Source organism: Myotis brandtii, unplaced genomic scaffold (assembly GCF_000412655.1).
Source record: "Myotis brandtii unplaced genomic scaffold, ASM41265v1 scaffold41, whole genome shotgun sequence".
Lineage (NCBI taxonomy): Eukaryota > Metazoa > Chordata > Mammalia > Chiroptera > Vespertilionidae > Myotis > Myotis brandtii.
Window position 1 is genome coordinate 145,929 of NW_005365763.1, and position 17,897 is coordinate 163,825.

The following is a 17,897-nucleotide window of genomic DNA, read 5'->3' on the forward strand; positions in this document are numbered from 1 at the left end:
AAGGGTAGCGGTCGTACGCTAATTACCATGTTTCTCTTTTATTAGTGTAGATATATATATATATAGTTTTTTATTAAATTATTCAATCTAATTATCTCTCAATAAATGACTTTAGCCCTGGCCAGTGTGACTCTGTTGGTTGAGTGTGGTTCCATGCACCAAAAGGTCTCCAGTTTGATTCCTGGTCAGAGTGTATACCCAGGTTGCAGGTTTCCTCTCGGTTGGGGAATGTTCAGGAGCCAACTGGTGGATGTTTGTCACATCAATGTTTCTCTCTCCCTCTCCCCTCCTCTCTCACTAAAAAATCAATAAAAATATTAAAAATAAATAAATGAAGTTTAATTTATTTACATGTACTGAGATTAATTATATATTTGGACTAATTTTTACCATCTTAGTTTTCATACTTTTCCTTGAATTTTTTTACACCTTTGCCTTGTCCAGTGATAAAGTGTTTCTACATTTTTGTATGTTTGTTTTCCTCTGCTACTTTGATCATTGTAGCTTGTGTTTCCATTTTTTTAAGCGAAAACCCTCAATTTTTCAATATATATTTTTTATCTTTCAATACTTATATCTTCCTCTTGACTATGATAATCATTTTAGTATGAATTAACCCTCAACTGAAGAAACTGCCTCTCTCCATCTTAGGATTATGGTTTAGATTCTGTTTTATACTTTTAGATGCTATTTTATGATAAAAATAAATAAATAAATAAATAAATAAATAAATAAATAAACACAATGTCTTTTAAACAAATTCTTTGTGATAATTGCTTTTAATATTTGCATTTCTTTCTCTCTATAACACATTATTCTTTTATTAAAGTTCTTAAGTTTCAATGTGTTTTTAGATGTCTTCATTTTGATCTCACTTTTGAATTATAGTTTAGCTGGTTTTTAAAATCATGTTGATAATTACTTTCTTTTACCTATTCACTTATCTGCTTTTCTGTTTTTGATATTTTATCTTTCTAGATAATTTATCAGAATACTTATAACTTTAAAGTGTTTTGAGCGTTAAGGTTTATTCTTTGATATCTGCAAGTTTATGGAGTGAATAGGTATAGACTTGTTTGAATTTCTCTTTGTAGACACACAGAATGTACTTTCAACTTAAGTACTCATGTCATTTCTGTTTCCTACACATTTACTCAATTCTCTTCTCCTGGAACACTCATTAGATATATGTTGGAACTCTTAAATTATTCTCATGTCTCTTAACTGCTCTTTCATGCACATTTTTAAATCTCAATCTCTCTCTCTCTCTAATAAATTCACAATCTGTGATATGCTGTTCCACATACTGAATTTATCCTATATTTTGTTTTTCATTTTTAATTTCAATTAATATATTCCTCAACTCTAAACTTTTATTTATTTATTTATTTATTTATTTATTTATGAGGGGATGATGGCTGTTTGCAGCTGGTCACACCCCCTTCAGGGTGGGGGTCCCCACTGGGGTGCCTGGCCAGCCTGGATGAGGGGATGATGGCTGTTTGCAGCTGGTCACACCCCCTTCAGGGTGGGGGTCCCCACTGGGGTGCCTGGCCAGCCTGGATGAGGGGATGATGGCTGTTTGCAGCTGGTCACACCCCCTTCAGGGTGGGGGTCCCCACTGGGGTGCCTGGCCAGCCTGGATGAGGGGATGATGGCTGTTTGCAGCTGGTCACACCCCCTTCAGGGTGGGGGTCCCCACTGGGGTGCCTGGCCAGCCTGGATGAGGGGATGATGGCTGTTTGCAGCTGGTCACACCCCCTTCAGGGTGGGGGTCCCCACTGGGGTGCCTGGCCAGCCTGGATGAGGGGATGATGGCTGTTTGCAGCTGGTCACACCCCCTTCAGGGTGGGGGTCCCCACTGGGGTGCCTGGCCAGCCTGGATGAGGGGATGATGGCTGTTTGCAGCTGGTCACACCCCCTTCAGGGTGGGGGTCCCCACTGGGGTGCCTGGCCAGCCTGGATGAGGGGATGATGGCTGTTTGCAGCTGGTCACACCCCCTTCAGGGTGGGGGTCCCCACTGGGGTGCCTGGCCAGCCTGGATGAGGGGATGATGGCTGTTTGCAGCTGGTCACACCCCCTTCAGGGTGGGGGTCCCCACTGGGGTGCCTGGCCAGCCTGGATGAGGGGATGATGGCTGTTTGCAGCTGGTCACACCCCCTTCAGGGTGGGGGTCCCCACTGGGGTGCCTGGCCAGCCTGGATGAGGGGATGATGGCTGTTTGCAGCTGGTCACACCCCCTTCAGGGTGGGGGTCCCCACTGGGGTGCCTGGCCAGCCTGGATGAGGGGATGATGGCTGTTTGCAGCTGGTCACACCCCCTTCAGGGTGGGGGTCCCCACTGGGGTGCCTGGCCAGCCTGGATGAGGGGATGATGGCTGTTTGCAGCTGGTCACACACCCTTCAGGGTGGGGGTCCCCACTGGGGTGCCTGGCCAGTCTGGGTGAGGGGCTGAGGGCTGCTTTCAGGCTGGCGGTTGTTGACTGAAGCTCCCAACCGCTCCTTTTTTTTCTCTTTTTTTTATTTTATTCTGGGCCAGCTTTAGCTCTGGCTCTAGCTCTGAGGCTTCGTATCTGGTTTGTTTGCCATTCTATAATCGAAACAATGTATAACTTCAGCTCTGAGATCCCGGCAGGCTGAAAGCTGGTTTCTAGGGTTTTGTTTAGCTTCTTATTTGCAACACAGTACATAGTTGCTTAGAGTTGCAACTCAGAGGCCGGCAAGTGAGGCGGGGAACGTTGGAGTCTGCATTCACTGAAGCAAGGAAGCCTCATGTTCGCTTCCAGCTGCCTGGCTGATGGTCGCCATCTTGGCTGACAGTTAATTTGCATAAGGATATGCTGATTAGCCAATGGGAAGCGTAGCGGTCGTACGCCAATTACCATGTTTCTCTTTTATTACTGTAGATAATTCTTTATTATTGAAAGTATTACATATGTCCTCTTTTTCCCCCCATTAGCCCCATCCAGCCCACCTCTGCCCCTTGCCCCAGGCCTTCACTACCCTACTTTTTGTGTCCATTACTGCCCACCTACACCCCTCACCCACCTTCATTCTGAGATTCCACACTCTATTCCATGCTTCCATATCTCTGGATCACTCCATTCATCAGTTTATTTTGTTACTTAGATACCACATATGAATGCAATCATGTGATACCTGTCTTTCTCTGACTGACTTATTTCACTTAGCATGATACTCTCCAGAACCTTCCATGTTGCCTCAAAGGGAAAGAGATTCTTCTTTTTTACTGCTGCATAGTATTCCATGATGTAAATGTTCCACAGCTTTTTTATCCACTCATCTACTGATGGGCACTTGGGCTGTTTCCAGATCTTACCTATTATAAATTGTGCTTCTATGAACATAGGGGTGCATACATTCTTTCTGATTGGTGTTTCTGGTTTCATAGGATATATTCCTAGAAGTGGGATTACTGGGTCAAATGGCAGTTCCATATTTACTTTTTGAGGAAACGCCATACTGTTTCCCATAGTGGCTGCACCACTTTGCATTCTCACAAGCAGTGTACTAGGGCTCTCTTTTCTCCATATACTCGCAAGCACCTGTTATTTGTAGATTTGTTGAAGATAGCCATTCTGACAGGTGTGAGATGATACTTCATTGTCCTTTTAATTTGCATCTCTCCGAGGATCAGTGACTTAGAGCATTTTTTCATATGTCTCTTGGCCATCTGTGTGTCCACTTTGGAGAAGTGTCTATTTAGGTCCTTTGCCCATTTTTAATTGGATTATTTGTCTTTTATTAAGTTGTATGAGTTCCTTGTAGATTTTGGATATTAACCCTTTATCAGATTTATCATTGCCAAATATGTTCTCCCATACAGTGGGCTCCCTTTTCGTTTTGTTGATGGTTTCTTTTGCTGTGCAGAAGCTTTTTGTTTTGATATAGTCCCATGTGTTTATTTTCTCCTTAGTTTCCTTTGTCTTAGGAGATGTGCTGGTAAAGATATTGCTATGAGACATGTATGTGATTTTGCTGCCTATGGTTTCTTCTAGGATTTTTACGGTTTCCTGACATACACTTAAATCTTTCATTCATTTTTAGTCTATTTATTTTGAGTGTATGTTGTAAGTTGGTGGTCTACTTTCATTTTTTTGCATGTATCTGTCCAACTTTCCCAACACCATTTATTGAAGAGACTCTCTTGACAACATTGTATGCTCTTGCCTCTTTTTTCAAATATTAATTGAGCATAATGGCTTGGGTTGATTTCTGGGGTCTCTGTTCTGTTCCATTGATCTATATGCCCATTCCTGTGCCAGTACCAGGCTGTTTTGATTATGGTGGCTTTGTAGTATAACTTCAAATCTGGTATTGTGACTCCTCCAACTTTTTTTTTTCTTTCTCAAGATTACTGCTGCTATTCAGGTTCTTTTTTGATTCCATATAAATTTTTGGAGTATTTGTTGTACATCTGTGAAATACACCATTGGTATTTTAATAGGGATTGCATTGAATCTGTAGATTGCCTTGGGTAGTATAGACATTTAAATGATGTTGATTCTACAAATCCATGAACATGGAATATTCTTCCACTTGTTCATATCTTCCTCTATTTCTTTTTTCATAGTCCTGCAGTTTTTCTGAGTACAGGTATTTTGCCTCCTTGGTTAAGTTTATTCCTACGAACCTTATTTTTTGGTTGCAATAGTAAATGGTATTATTTGTTTAGTTTCTCTTCCTGAGAATTCGTTGTTGGTGTTTTAAAAAGCCATTGAGCCCTAACTGGTTTGGCTCAGTGGATAGAGCGTCAGCCTGCAGACTCAAGGGTCCCAGGTTCGATTCCAGTCAAGGACATGTACCTTGGTTGCGGGCACATCCCCAGTGGGGAGTATGCAGGAGGCAACTGATCGATGTTTCTCTCTCATCGATGTTTCTAACTCTCTGTCCCTATCCCTTCCTCTCTGTAAAAAATCAATAAAATGTATTAAAAAAAAAGCCATTGAATTTTGGGTGTTGATTTTGTATCCTGCTACATTGCCAGATTAATTTATTCAATCTGGTAGTTTTTTGGTATAGTCTTTGGGTTTTCTATGTACAATATCATGTCATTTGCAAATAATGAGAGTTTTACTTATTTTTTTCCAATTTTGATGCCTTTTATTTCTTCTTTTTTGATCGCTGTGGCTAGGACTTCCAGCACTATCTATATAAAAGCCTAAGCAACCATCCGACCATCTGACCGTTTGTCCAATAGCTATGACACACACTGACCACCAGGGGGGAGATGATGAATGCAGGAGCTGCTGATCTGCGGTGACTTGGCAGCTGTGATTCTGGGGTGATGCACCCGGAAACAGAAAGGAGGGAGCCCAATTCTGGGGTGTGTCACCCAAGAACCGCCCTCTCACAATTCAGTACCCCTTGGGGGATGTCAGAGAGCTGATTTCAGCCAGATCCCTGTAGGTTAGGCTGAGGGACCCCACAGGTGCATGAGTCCATGCACCGGGCCTCTAATGTTGAATAAGAATGGTGAAAGCAAACATCCCTCTCTTGTTCTTAGGGGAAATAGTTTTATTTTTTGCCCATTGAGTATGATAATTGGCTGTAGGTTTATCATATATGGCCTTTATCATGTTGAGATATGCTCCCTCTATTTTCACTTTGCTGTGAGTTTTTATAAAAAATGGGTGTTGGCCCTGACCGGTTTGGCTCATTGGATAGAGCATTGGCCTGAGGATACAAAGGTCCCAGGTTCGATTCCGGTCAAGGGCATGTACCTTGGTTGCGGGCACATTCCCAGTGGGGCGTGTGCAGGAGGCAGCTGGTCGATGTTTCTCTCTCATCGATGTTTCTAACTCTTTATCCCTCTCCCTTCTTCTCTGTAAAAAAATCAATAAAATATATTTTTAAAAAAATGGGTGTTGGATTTTGTCAAATGTTTTATTCTGTCTATTGGTACGATTATGTGATTTTTGTCTTTCAATTTGTTTATATGATGTATTGTGTTTATTTATTTGTGAGTATTGTACCAGCCTTGCATCCCTGAAATGAATCCCACTTGGTCACAGTGTATGATCTTTTTAATATATTGTTGGATCCTATTTGCTAATATTTTGTTGAGGATTTTAGCATCAATGTTCATCAGAGTTATTGACCTGTAATTCTCTTTCTTTGTAGCAACTTTATCTGGTTTTGGAATTAGGATAATGCTGGCCTCATAATAAGAGCTTGAAAGTGTTCCTTCCTCTTGGATTTTTTGAAATAGTTTAAAAAGTATAGGTGTTTGTTCTTCTTTGAATGTTTGGTAAAACTCCCCCTGTGCAGCCATCTGGACCCAGGCATTTGTTTGCTGGGAGTTTTTTTATTACTGCTTGTATTTCATCAGTTGTTATTTGCCTATTAAGGTTTTCTAATTCTTGCTGATTCAGTTTTGGGAGATTATATTTTTCTAAGAATTTGTACATTTCTTCCACATTGTTCAGCTTGTTGGCATATAGTTGTTCATAGTATTTTCTTACAATCCTTTGTATTTTTTGTGGTGTCAGTGGTTATTTCTCCACTTTTGTTTCTGATTTTATTTACTTGGTTCCTCTCTCTTTGTTTCTTGATGAGTCTGACTAATGCTTCATCAGTCTTGTTTATCCTTTCAAAGTACTAGCTCTTGGTTTCATTGATTTTTGGTATTGCTTTTTTAGTCTCTATATCATTTATTTCTTCTCTAATCTTTATTATTTCCTTCCTTCTACTTACTCTGGGCTTTTCTTGTTCTCTTTTTAGTTATTTAAGTTGTATGGTTAAATAGCTTATTGTTATTTTTTCTGTTTTTCTTTTTTCTTTCTTTCTTTTTTTTTTTAGGTTGGCCTGTAGTGCTATGAACTTCCCTCTCAGGACAGCTTTGACTTTGTTCCAGAGATTTGGGGTTGTTGCGTGTTCATTTTCCTTTTTTTTCCAGGAAAATTTGATTTATTTCTTGATCTTGTTGGTAACCCTTTGTTGTTTAATAACATGCTATTTAGCCTCCATGTATTTGAATGTTTTGGGTGTTTTTATTGTAGTTGATTTCTAATTTCATTCCAGTGTGATCTGAAAAGATGCTTGATATGATTTGATTTGGGGCAAAATGTTCTATAAATGTCAATTAAATCCATCTGACCCAGTGTGTCCTTTAGCGTCACTGTTTCTTTGTTAACTTTTTGTCTGGGAGATCTATCCAGTGAAGTCAGCAAGGTGTTAAAGTCCCCTACTATGACTGTATTGTTGTTAATCTCTCCCTTATGGTCCTCTAGAAGTATATATATATTTGGGTGCTCTTATACTAGCTGCATATATGTTTAGCAGGGTTACATCTTCTTGTTGGATCAATCTCTTTAATATTATGTAGTGACCTTTGTTGTCTCTTGTGATGGTCTTCACTTTGAAGTCTATTTTGTCAGTTATGGGTATTGCTACTCCAGGTGTTTTTGTTTTGTTTTTTTCTTTTCCATTTGCATGGAAATTTTTTTCTGCGGGAAGCTAATTCCAGCATGTCAGCATGGCTGAATCATCTGGAGATGGCTGAGGCCATTTCTCCAAACCTGAAAAGGATGCATAAAATGATTGCTTGCTGCCAGACAGCTCAGGGCATTTCAATCTACATGTTATTGCCTCCTACTGGCCAAACACCTGAACAGCCGTACGCAGTTTTTCCCCCAATCTGACAATGGATTCTGTATACCAAACCTTACCCTTTGATGTGTATATCTACCTTGCCTTAGGACAATTTGTGTTAATAAATAGCAAGAGTTCCTGAGGCAAAAGAGAACTTGGTTTCTTTAGCCAAGCTCCTCACGCCCTCCAAATGCCTTTCAAAATTATGTTTCGTCTCTGGACTCTTATTTAATTTACACACAGCACTTCTCCAGATTCCTGAACCCTTCTATGCTAGATTAAGACCACCAGCATTTTTCCATCTCTTCACTCTCATCCCGTGTGTATCTTTTGTTCTGAGGTGGGTCTCTTGCAGACAGCATATAGTTGGGTTATGTTTTTGTATACATTCAGCTACCCTATGTCTTTGATTGGAGCATTTAATCCATTTACATTTAAGGTTAGTTTTCATAGGTACTCATTTATTGACATTTTAATTCTGTATACCTAGGTTTCTTTCTCTATTTGTTCTTCTGATTACAGCAGTCCCTTTAGATTTCTTGTAATGCTGGCTTGGTGGTGATGTACTCCTTTAGCCTTTTCTTTCTTTCTTTCTTTCTTTCTTTCTTTCTTTCTTTCTTTCTTTCTTTCTTTCTTTCTTTTTGGTCCAGGATGCTCTTTATTTCACTGTCTATTTTGAATGATAGCCTTGTTGGATATAATAATCTTGGTTTCAGATCCTTGCTTTCCATTACTTTGAGTACTTCATGCCATTCCCTTCTTGCCTGTAGAGTTTCTGATGAGAAATCAGGTGTCAGCCTATGGGAGTTCCTTTGTAGGTAACAGTTTCCTTTTCTCTTGATGCCTTAAAGATTCTCTCTTTGTCTTTAATTTTTGGCATTTAAATTATGTTCTGGGCATAGGTCTGTTTTGGTTCTTCTTGCTTGGGACTCTCTGTGCCTCCTGAACTTGACTGACTTTTTTCTTTACCAGGTTAGGGAAGTTTTCTGCCATTATTTCTTCAAACACCTTCTTTATTCCTTTTTCCCTTTATGCCTCTTCTGACACACCTGCTATTTGAATATTGTTAAGTTTCATGTTTTCCCACAGCTCCCTTAAGCTTTCCTCCTGTGTTTTAATTGTTTTTTTTTATTTTTTTTTATTTTTGGTTTTCTGATTGAGTGATGTTTTCAACCTTGTCTTCTAATTCACTGATTCAATCTTCAGGTTCCCCTAATCTGCTGTATATTCCTTCCAATGTGTTCTTTATTTGTGCTACGTCATTCTTTATTTCTATTTTTATAGTTACTATATCTTTTCTAATGCTGTTGAACATCTTTATCATCATTATTTTGAACTCTATATAATATAAATTTCTTATCTCCATTTCACTTATCTCTTCTTCTGGAGAAATCTCTTGTTCTTTAGTTTGGGGGTTGTTTCTTTGTCTCTTCATTTCAGCTGCCTGTTTTGATTTGTGACTATTTTTTAGGTAGATCTGCTGTGTATGCCTCTCAATCTCTAGTGTAGGACAGTGTCAAATGCTGTTTCTGACTAATTAGATCAGGCAAAGACTCAAAGCCTCCAGAGACTGCCTCTGCCTACAGACTGATAGGATTCTGTTTTGAATTGCCCTCAGGCAATCATCCACAGATGTGGAAAGAGTTTTTTTTTAACAGGGTGGGGCAATTGTTTCTGCCTGGAGGCTAATTGCTATTCTCAATCTCTTAATAGGCCTCAGAAACTCCACACCGAAGGGCAAGGTTTTTTCTAATAGGATGGGTCAACTGTCTCCCCCTGCCAGGCAAAGTTGCCTGTATAGCAAATGTCTGCCTGAGAAACGTGATCTCCACAGTGTGAAGGAATGATTCAGCAAAGGAAACTGGGATGTCTGCCTTCTGAGCTCTAATCCCAGAGCCCCTGATCCTGGCTTCTGCTCACACAGCTCCATTCCATTCTGCCCTCCCTCTGCCAGAGCACAAGCTAAGTGGCTCCACACAGAATTTTGTGCATTGGCCCTTCAACAGGGTGCCTAAATTTCCAGCTGTCTCCCTGGCCAACAGCAACCCTGATGCTTTACACACCAGATGTTATGTGGGTACCCTTCTTAGTTCTGGTGCTCCCTGCTGGGAGGGCCCCACCTGGGGATTAGACCCCAGAGTTTTTAGTGGCAATCCCCCACAATTGAGATATTTCTCCAGTAATTCAGCTGCTGTCTGTGGGAGTTAGGCCAGCCATTTCATGCCTCCGCCCCTCCTTCCAGTCTCTATGTGGTCTTCTTTTTCTGTCCTCAGTTATCAGGGTTCTCTCCAGTGAGCCTTTCTTGGATTATTCAGGAAGTTTTTCTATATTTTAGTTGTAATTCCAATTTGGTCCTGGGAGCATGTTTGTGCAGCATCCACTTACTCTACTACCATTTTTAATCCCCCCTCAACTCCAAACTTTTAGAATTGGTTCTTTTCTATATCCATATTTTCTACTCTTATTTCTACCTTCTTTTGTTTTGTAATTCTATTTTGTCATATACCTTCATTTATTTCCTGAAGTACCCTAAATAGAGGGATTTGTCTATGCTCATTTTTTTTCTGATTGCTTTTCTATTTCCTTTCTTAGCATTAATTTTCTCCACATGATTTCGAATTTTGTTTTGCTAGTTCACCTTGTTTCATTGATTTTTTCCCCCCTCTTTTTCTCTCTTGCTTTTCCTCACATCCTCATCCTTCCTGGTTCAACAATTTTGCAGCTGCAAAACTAGTCTGGGTTCTAACTACAGAATCAGACATTGTAATGGTCATTTGGAACCTTGGGACCTTGGGGAAGAGAGTCCCACAGATGGAGTGACACAACTGGTGAGTAGATGGTCCACTTTCTACTTTTGAGACTGTGCCTCTATTCTTTACCTGCCTGGGTTTCCAACTGCTAAAATCTGTAGCCCCCAGGAAGCAGTTGATAACAATTATTTATAACACTCTTTGAGAACATAGAGAGCCCCACCTCAGCCCCTGGCTCTGTTCTCCTTCTCATGTAATTATTTTGTATTTTACCTGTAGGAACTTAACTCCCAGCTACCATTGCCTGCTGGTCAACCTGGACTCCATCCCACCCATAGCTTTTATCCTGCTTACCACTTTTTATCTGTGTTTATTTATGTCTATGAATGTGTTTAATAGTACTTAGCTTAGCTATTGCAATTTCCTCTTTTAATATTAAAAGTTATTTGTGTCTGAGACAGATGAGAAAAGTGTTAAAGATCTACCTACCTATACTAGCTTGACCACAGTCCAACTTTACTTCCAACTACCTGCCAAAATAAGGTTTCTGGTTCAGTTAGGAAGCTAAGTGCCTTTGCCCATACTGTATCCTATACAGTGGGGCCTTGACTTACGAGTGTCCCGACTAACGAGTTTTTCGAGATACGAGCCATCTCTCTGCCGCTTTTTTGCTTTGAGTTGCGAGCTAAAATTCGGGTTACGAGCCAGCTTCAGATACACCACCACTAGTTGGTGCAGCGAACGTCACAATGAACGCCACAACATCAGCCCAGCACCATGTGTCTCACTCGTTCACTTTTTGATTTGACATATGATTAATTTGAGTTACGAGCTCCGTCATGGAACGAATTAAACTCATAAGTCAAGGCCCCACTGTATTAGAAAGTCCTCTTTTTGCCTTTAGTCCTTAAGCCTTAGCCCAACTCTGTCCTCCCTGGCAAAGGCTTCACCAAATTATCAAACCTTCAATTATTTGGTTCTCCTTTGAATTGACCAAGTACTGTGGATCCCCAGCAAATGGAAATTTAATATTCATTGTTTAGTCATTCTATGAACTATTTAGGATATCTACAGTTTACAGGAACTTGTGATTTGGTTGAAGCATTACTAAACTAGCTAGTAAAACTAAATGAGCCCTAATAATGATTTTTATTGTGCTTTCTTTATCACTTAGTTACCACCAAAATGTGACCAAAGATTTTCTTTCTTTTACATATAAATAAGTTCATAAGTATTGCTATTACATTTCTATACACATAATATAGTATTCTATTTTAGTTGTAAGATTAATTCTAATAATGTCATATAGTTTTTAGTTCTGCACTTATATAGCTTTTTTAAATCTTCATCTGAGGATATGTTTCTGTTGATTTTTAGAGAGAGAGGAAAGGAAAGAGAAGGGGAGAGAGAGAGAGAGAGAGAGAGAGAGAGAGAAGAGATAAACACTGATCGGTTGCCTCCTGTACGCACCTCGATGTGGATCAAAACCTAGGTATGTGCCCTGACTGGGAATGGAACACTCAACATTTTGGAAAACAGAACGATGCTCCAATCAACTGAGCCAACCAGCCAGGGCTGTACTTATATAGTTTTAAGTTTCAAATAAGAATGCTGTATTTTTTCAGTTATAATTTATTGAACTATAGAATCTGGAGGAAATATATTTGATAAATCTTCATGTTCAAAACATCAATGTTGAGACTACTCATAAAATGATCATTCAATACCCATAGCTTAGCTTCTAATTTTACTTAATAGTTTCACTCACATTTCAGTTCTTTTAGATGGATGATAAACTCCTTGGTGGCAGAGAATATTCTGCAGGGCATTGAAGACAGGGACCCAGCTCCATGTATCCATGCAGACCAAGCACAGGGTTTGGCCCACAGAAAAGCTAAATAAATCTTTTGTTTGTTTGTTTTGCTCCAGTGCTCAATAAATTCATTTTTTATTTTCTTCAATCTTATCTATAGTAGATGATGTGCAGCAATAGGGCACTAATGCCTGTTATTTGTGGATGGCTATAAACTAAAAGCAGCAGTTAAATCTTAGGACACAGAGACCAAGATGATATTATGAACCAATAGTCCTTCAAGGCCGGGGTTTTGTCTTCTACTTATTTTTATATCTCCCTAGTGTCTAATATGGTAATGCATACTGACTTAGGTGCTCAACAAATTCTGATTGCATCAGTGCCATTTTCAGAGACAATTATATCGTGAATTTGAGAACTGAAATAGCTCCTTGAAGAAGCCAGCCTCAAATGGGCTTGGGAGAACCCTGGCAACAGCATAGGGTGATAGTTTATTATTAGGTGTTGGACTTTGAGATGCACTACTTCTTGCCAGTTGAAATAGCTGTGTGACAAGCCCACTTCTAGTGTTAAAGTTAAATTCCCCATCTCTAAGTGCCTCCTTCCCCAGGTTCCCTAAGCCTGATGGTCTGGCAGCCTAATGCAAAACAATGGTAAGGCTTAGTCTTTGTCTTATTTGTGATTAGGTGGGTTTTTTTGTTTGTTTGTTTGTTTTTGGTTATTTTTTAACATTAGCATTTTATTTGCCTTTCTGAACTTTGATGTTGGACACATACTTTATTTATCTGAATTTTAAAATGCTATCATCCTTTGTGAGAAGAGAGTGCTTTTGTTTTTGTTTTTGTTTGTTTGTTTTGTTCTCCTTGGAGAACTATTCCTTGTTTTATTAGTAATTCATGTGCCAGAGAAAAATTTGAATGAGATCTGTTCTGATTGTCTGAAGGACACATGCAGATTGGAATTCATCCTTCAGAACTTGTCTGCCCTACCTACACCTTGATTTTGGCCCAGTGAAAGTGGGCTCTAATTTCCAGAATTGTAAGAGAAAAAAACTGTGCTGTTTTAGGTCACTGAGTCTATGGCAACCTCTTATGGCAGCAATAGGAAACTAATTTCACATGCCATGTACTATAAATATCCACCCATTTATAAAATGTCACAGAACATTAGAAGCCCTCATTTAAGTAGGGTTTTAATGGACATGTAGTCCAGCAGCCCAAGGGATGTTTGAATCTCCGTTGCAATGCTCATGGCAGTGATCACTGCATGGAGAGGGAACTCTACCTGGAACATGGTCCATTTCTCCTCAGACAGCTCCACTCAGGGGGCATAAAACATGGTACAAAATAGTTCTTCCCAAGAGAACCTTGATACAATGGAAAGAGAAAGTTAGACAGATATGTCCGAATCTTGAATGCACTTGAGGCTCCTCAGCTGCACATTGAGGATAAAAACATGTACCTTACAGTGTTGTTGAGAGGATTAGAAATCCCAGCCTAATATCTGGCATTGATTAATTACTCACCAAAAAATGGTAGCATAATTTCTTTGTGAACAGATCAATTTTTTTCTAAAACCTTACCCAATTGGACAATCTATACCTCATGGCCATGTAGTAAAAGTCTAATACCTCCCCTGATATGAAAAACCTTCCAATATTTAAAAATAACAGTATTACCTGTGAGACTCCACCTATCCAGCAAAGCCTTCCCAGATTCCTCAGCTGTAGCTCATATGATGGTTTAAAGTTTCTTCACTATTTTACAACCTCAAACTATCCCAGCCTTAGTGTAGAAATAAGACATATGGATGAGGACAGGATTTGTTTGAGGGGTTCATAACCCCGTGAATGGGGAGATCAAGATAGAGAGTCTATGCATGAACTAATGATGGTAGATGATCAAAAACTCATGATTGGTTGCATGCCCTTAGTTCAGAGTTGAGCATTTGTAGAGGGTGCAGCGTGGAGAGGAAAGCAAAGGAAACTGGGATAATATGAATGAGTCTGGGTGGATGGGGCAGGAGAGATAGGGTGGTCAGAGAAGGCCTTTTTGAAGAGGTAATATGTAAGCTGAAATATGAGTAATGAGCAGAAACACATCAGCCAGTCAGTGACCTTAGGAATGGGAAGATAGCTGAGTCACTGAGACAGGAAGAGATAGGTATGCTAACGTATGAGAAATATAAGAGCAAGTCATGGTGGCTAGTGGGTGGGGAAAGGGCATTTGAGAGATTAGTGAGCTCAAAGGAATCATAAGGGTCTTGAAAGACCATTGGGAGGGTTTTGGAATCTTATTTTTTTTTAATCCTCACCCAAGGTTATGTTTTTTATTGATTTGAGAGAGAGAGAAACATTGTTTTGAGAGAGAAATATCAAACAATTGCCTCCCAAACACACCCTGATCAGGGATCCAACCACCAACCTTTTGGTGTATAGTACTACACTCCAACCAACTGAGCCACCCAGCCAGGGCTGCAATCTGTTTTAAATAAAAGGAAAAGTAATAGGAGAACATTAAGCAGGTATTTACATAATTTGGTTTACATCTTTAAAAGCTCACTTCAGATTTTAGGGAAAAATGCTGTGGTACATTTACACAATAGAATACTACTCAGACGTAAAGAAAAAAATTATGTGACTCAAGAAAGTAAAGAAGCGACCTGGAGAGTATTACACTAAGTGAAATATGCCAGTCAGAGAAAGACTAATATCACATGATCCCACTCATATGTGGAATCTAATGAACAAAATAAGCTGATGAAAAAATAGATTCAGAGACATGGAAGCATGGAACACACTGATGAATCTCAGAGGGAGGGGATAAAGGGAAATGGGAAGAGATCAACCAAAGAACTTATATGCATACATGTATTGAAGCATAGTAACTTCCATCTTGTATAAAACTGCTGTTTGAAACTCTCTGCTATTGTTAGATAGTCCCTAGTTATGTAAACTCTGTCATTATAAACTCTGTCACTTTAAGACAGTCTGTTATTCTGTAAAATGACTTTGTTTTTAGTTCAAATAATAGAAAAAGATAAACTTAACTGTCTGACCTTGCAAGCTAGCCATCCAATGTAATAGACTAAAATAGACTAATACTGATAACAATTCCCATATTCTTATGCCAAGTACAAACTCATTATGTATTCAAGGTTACAACTGTCTGTAACAATAACTCACACAGAGCCCTTTGTAATATCTGCAAACAAAGAGGCTCGAAAAGTATAAATACGGGAGACTTCCTGTATGTGGTGCTCAGAGATTTGGAAGAGACACCTCTCTCTGGGCTGCGTGCAATAAACGACTCCTAATTAATTGGCTCATTAAGGCATCTTGTATCTCATTCGCTGATTTACGATATAAAAGTATAACCCATGGACAAAGAGAATAGTGCAGTAGACCTGGGGGTGGCAGTATGGAGGTGGTCAATGGGAAAAAAGAGAGACATTTGTGATATTTTCAACAATAAAGATAAATTTTTTAAAAAGAAATTTATACCCAGGAAAATTGTTCTTCAAGTTTAAAGGCAAGAGAGACACATCTTCAAGGATGCAAGATTTAGAGTATATACCTTTCATAAGCCCTTCTTGAAAAATCTATGGAAACTTATATATTTTATTTACCAATATCAACCCAATACATTTAATAAATTTTTTAATCTATAGAAAGATGGAATCTAACTAGGAAAGAGATGTGCCAAACAGGCAATCAGGGAATAAAGAAACTGTATTAAAAACAAACAAACCAAAACAACATAAATGCCAAAACATTTTAAGTGTTAGTATTAGGTTTATTTAAATACAGAACTATATCTGGGTAACTATGGGAATTATGGATGTAGGCCAGAATGTAAATATCATAATAGTACCTCACAAAAAGGAGAGAAAGGAGGGAAGAAGTATGCTAATTTATAGAGTAGAAAATCAATGATAATAAATGTGGCTTCAACTTATGGATCACTTTTAGAATATGTTTATTTTAAGGTAACATTATGTAGAACATTTAAGAACTAATATCTCTTTTGGTGAAAAAAAATGTTATCTGAAGTTCACCAATTTCTCCAGTTTTATTTCAATTTGTTTTTCCTCTATTAAATTTTAGTCACCTTGATGCTATTTGTATATACAATTACCCCTTTTCTGTTTGTATTATAAAAATATGTATACATGTGTACGTGTATATATCTGTCTATCATTTATTTCTATACACACTTATTTTGATGGCATTAATAAAGTTAGTTCTGGGCTGTAAGTAGATTGGGGGTGACTTTTTTCCCTCTTATTCCCTATTTATAATTTCTCAAATTTTAAAGTAACCATGTTCCACTTCTACAAAAACAAATTATGTTAATATTCTAAAAATTACAGTAAATTAAAAGGAGGGGAAGAAGAGAAATTTCTAGTTTATTTTGCTTTGTAAGTGAAAGTGATATATTACATGTCAATTTTAGGACTATGCCTTTCACTTGGTAGATGTTTAATGGAAGTTAGCAGTGATTGTAAAGATTATTTCCCAGACTTTCCAAGTGGAGAGTCTGCTGCCTCTTTCAACTTCATTGCCATTTACTCTAAAGCAGTGGTTCTCAACCTTCTGGCCCTTTAAATACAGTTCCTCATGTTGTGACCCAACCATAAAATTATTTTCGTTGCTACTTCATAACTGTAATGTTGCTACTGTTATGAATCGTAATGTAAATATCTGATATGCAGGATGGTCTTAGGCGACCCCTGTGAAAGGGTTGTTCAACCGCCAAAGGGATCGCGACCCACAGGTTGAGAACCGCTGCTCTAAAGGATCCTTGGGAAAAAAATTTGCCCATCTACTAATGGAACTGTGTTATAAAGAAGGGATGGGGAGGAAGAGAAATTATACCATCTTCATTATCCCTTAACTTTTTGGAAAGGAGAGGAACAAAACAAAACAAAAAGCAAGCATAAACCAAACCAGACAGAATACTTAATTTCAAAGTATCACAATGGTTGAAAATATGCATCTTTACTATGATCTTTATAGGTTCTGTTTAAGCCTTCAAAATAAGTTATCCAGACCTTGTTTTTTATAACCTTGTATAAGTCTGCTAGGGCTACCAAACAAAATATCATTGACTGGGAGGCTTAACCAACAGGAACATATTTGCTCACAGTTCTGGAGGCTGGAATTCTGGGATCAGGGTGCCAGCATGGTTGGTTTCAGGTGAGATCCCTCTTCTTGGCCTGCAGATGGCTGCCCTCTCTCTGCATGCTCAAAGGCCTTTCCTCAGAGCATGCACAAGGGGAGAGTAAAAGCTTTGGTGTCTCTTCTTTTAAGGACATAAATTCTACCAGATCAGGGCTTAATTTATCCTTAATTATGTCTATAAAAATTCTATACAGTCAAATTAGGGGTAGGGTTTCAATACATGAATTTTCAGGGGACAAAATTCAGTCTACAGCAACCCCCAACATTTTTAAAAGTTGTATTTGTTTGTTTTGTTTTTATATCTAACACTCACAAATACTAGCTTAATTAAAAAATTTTTTTTAATTGAAAATAGGAGTAAGACTCTTGAATCTATACTATTGACAGAAACCTTAAAACATTTGTCATATATTTTCTCCCTTGTCTATACCAGTGGTAGGCAAACTCATTAGTCTACAGAGCCAAATATCAACAGTACAATGATTGAAATTTCTTTTGAGAGCCAAATTTTTTAAACTTAAACTATATAGGTAGGTAC

At 38.7% G+C, this 17,897-nt stretch overlaps 1 long non-coding RNA gene across 1 annotated transcript in view; it reads left to right on the forward strand.

The window, feature by feature from the left end:
* Positions 1-17,897, forward strand: part of LOC106727337 — a 23,739-nt gene that overhangs the window by 4,678 nt on the left and 1,164 nt on the right. Inside the window, exon 2 of the long non-coding RNA XR_001363503.1 lies at positions 10,337-10,442. This is a non-coding gene — a long non-coding RNA (uncharacterized LOC106727337). The remainder of the gene's footprint in view (positions 1-10,336; positions 10,443-17,897) is intronic.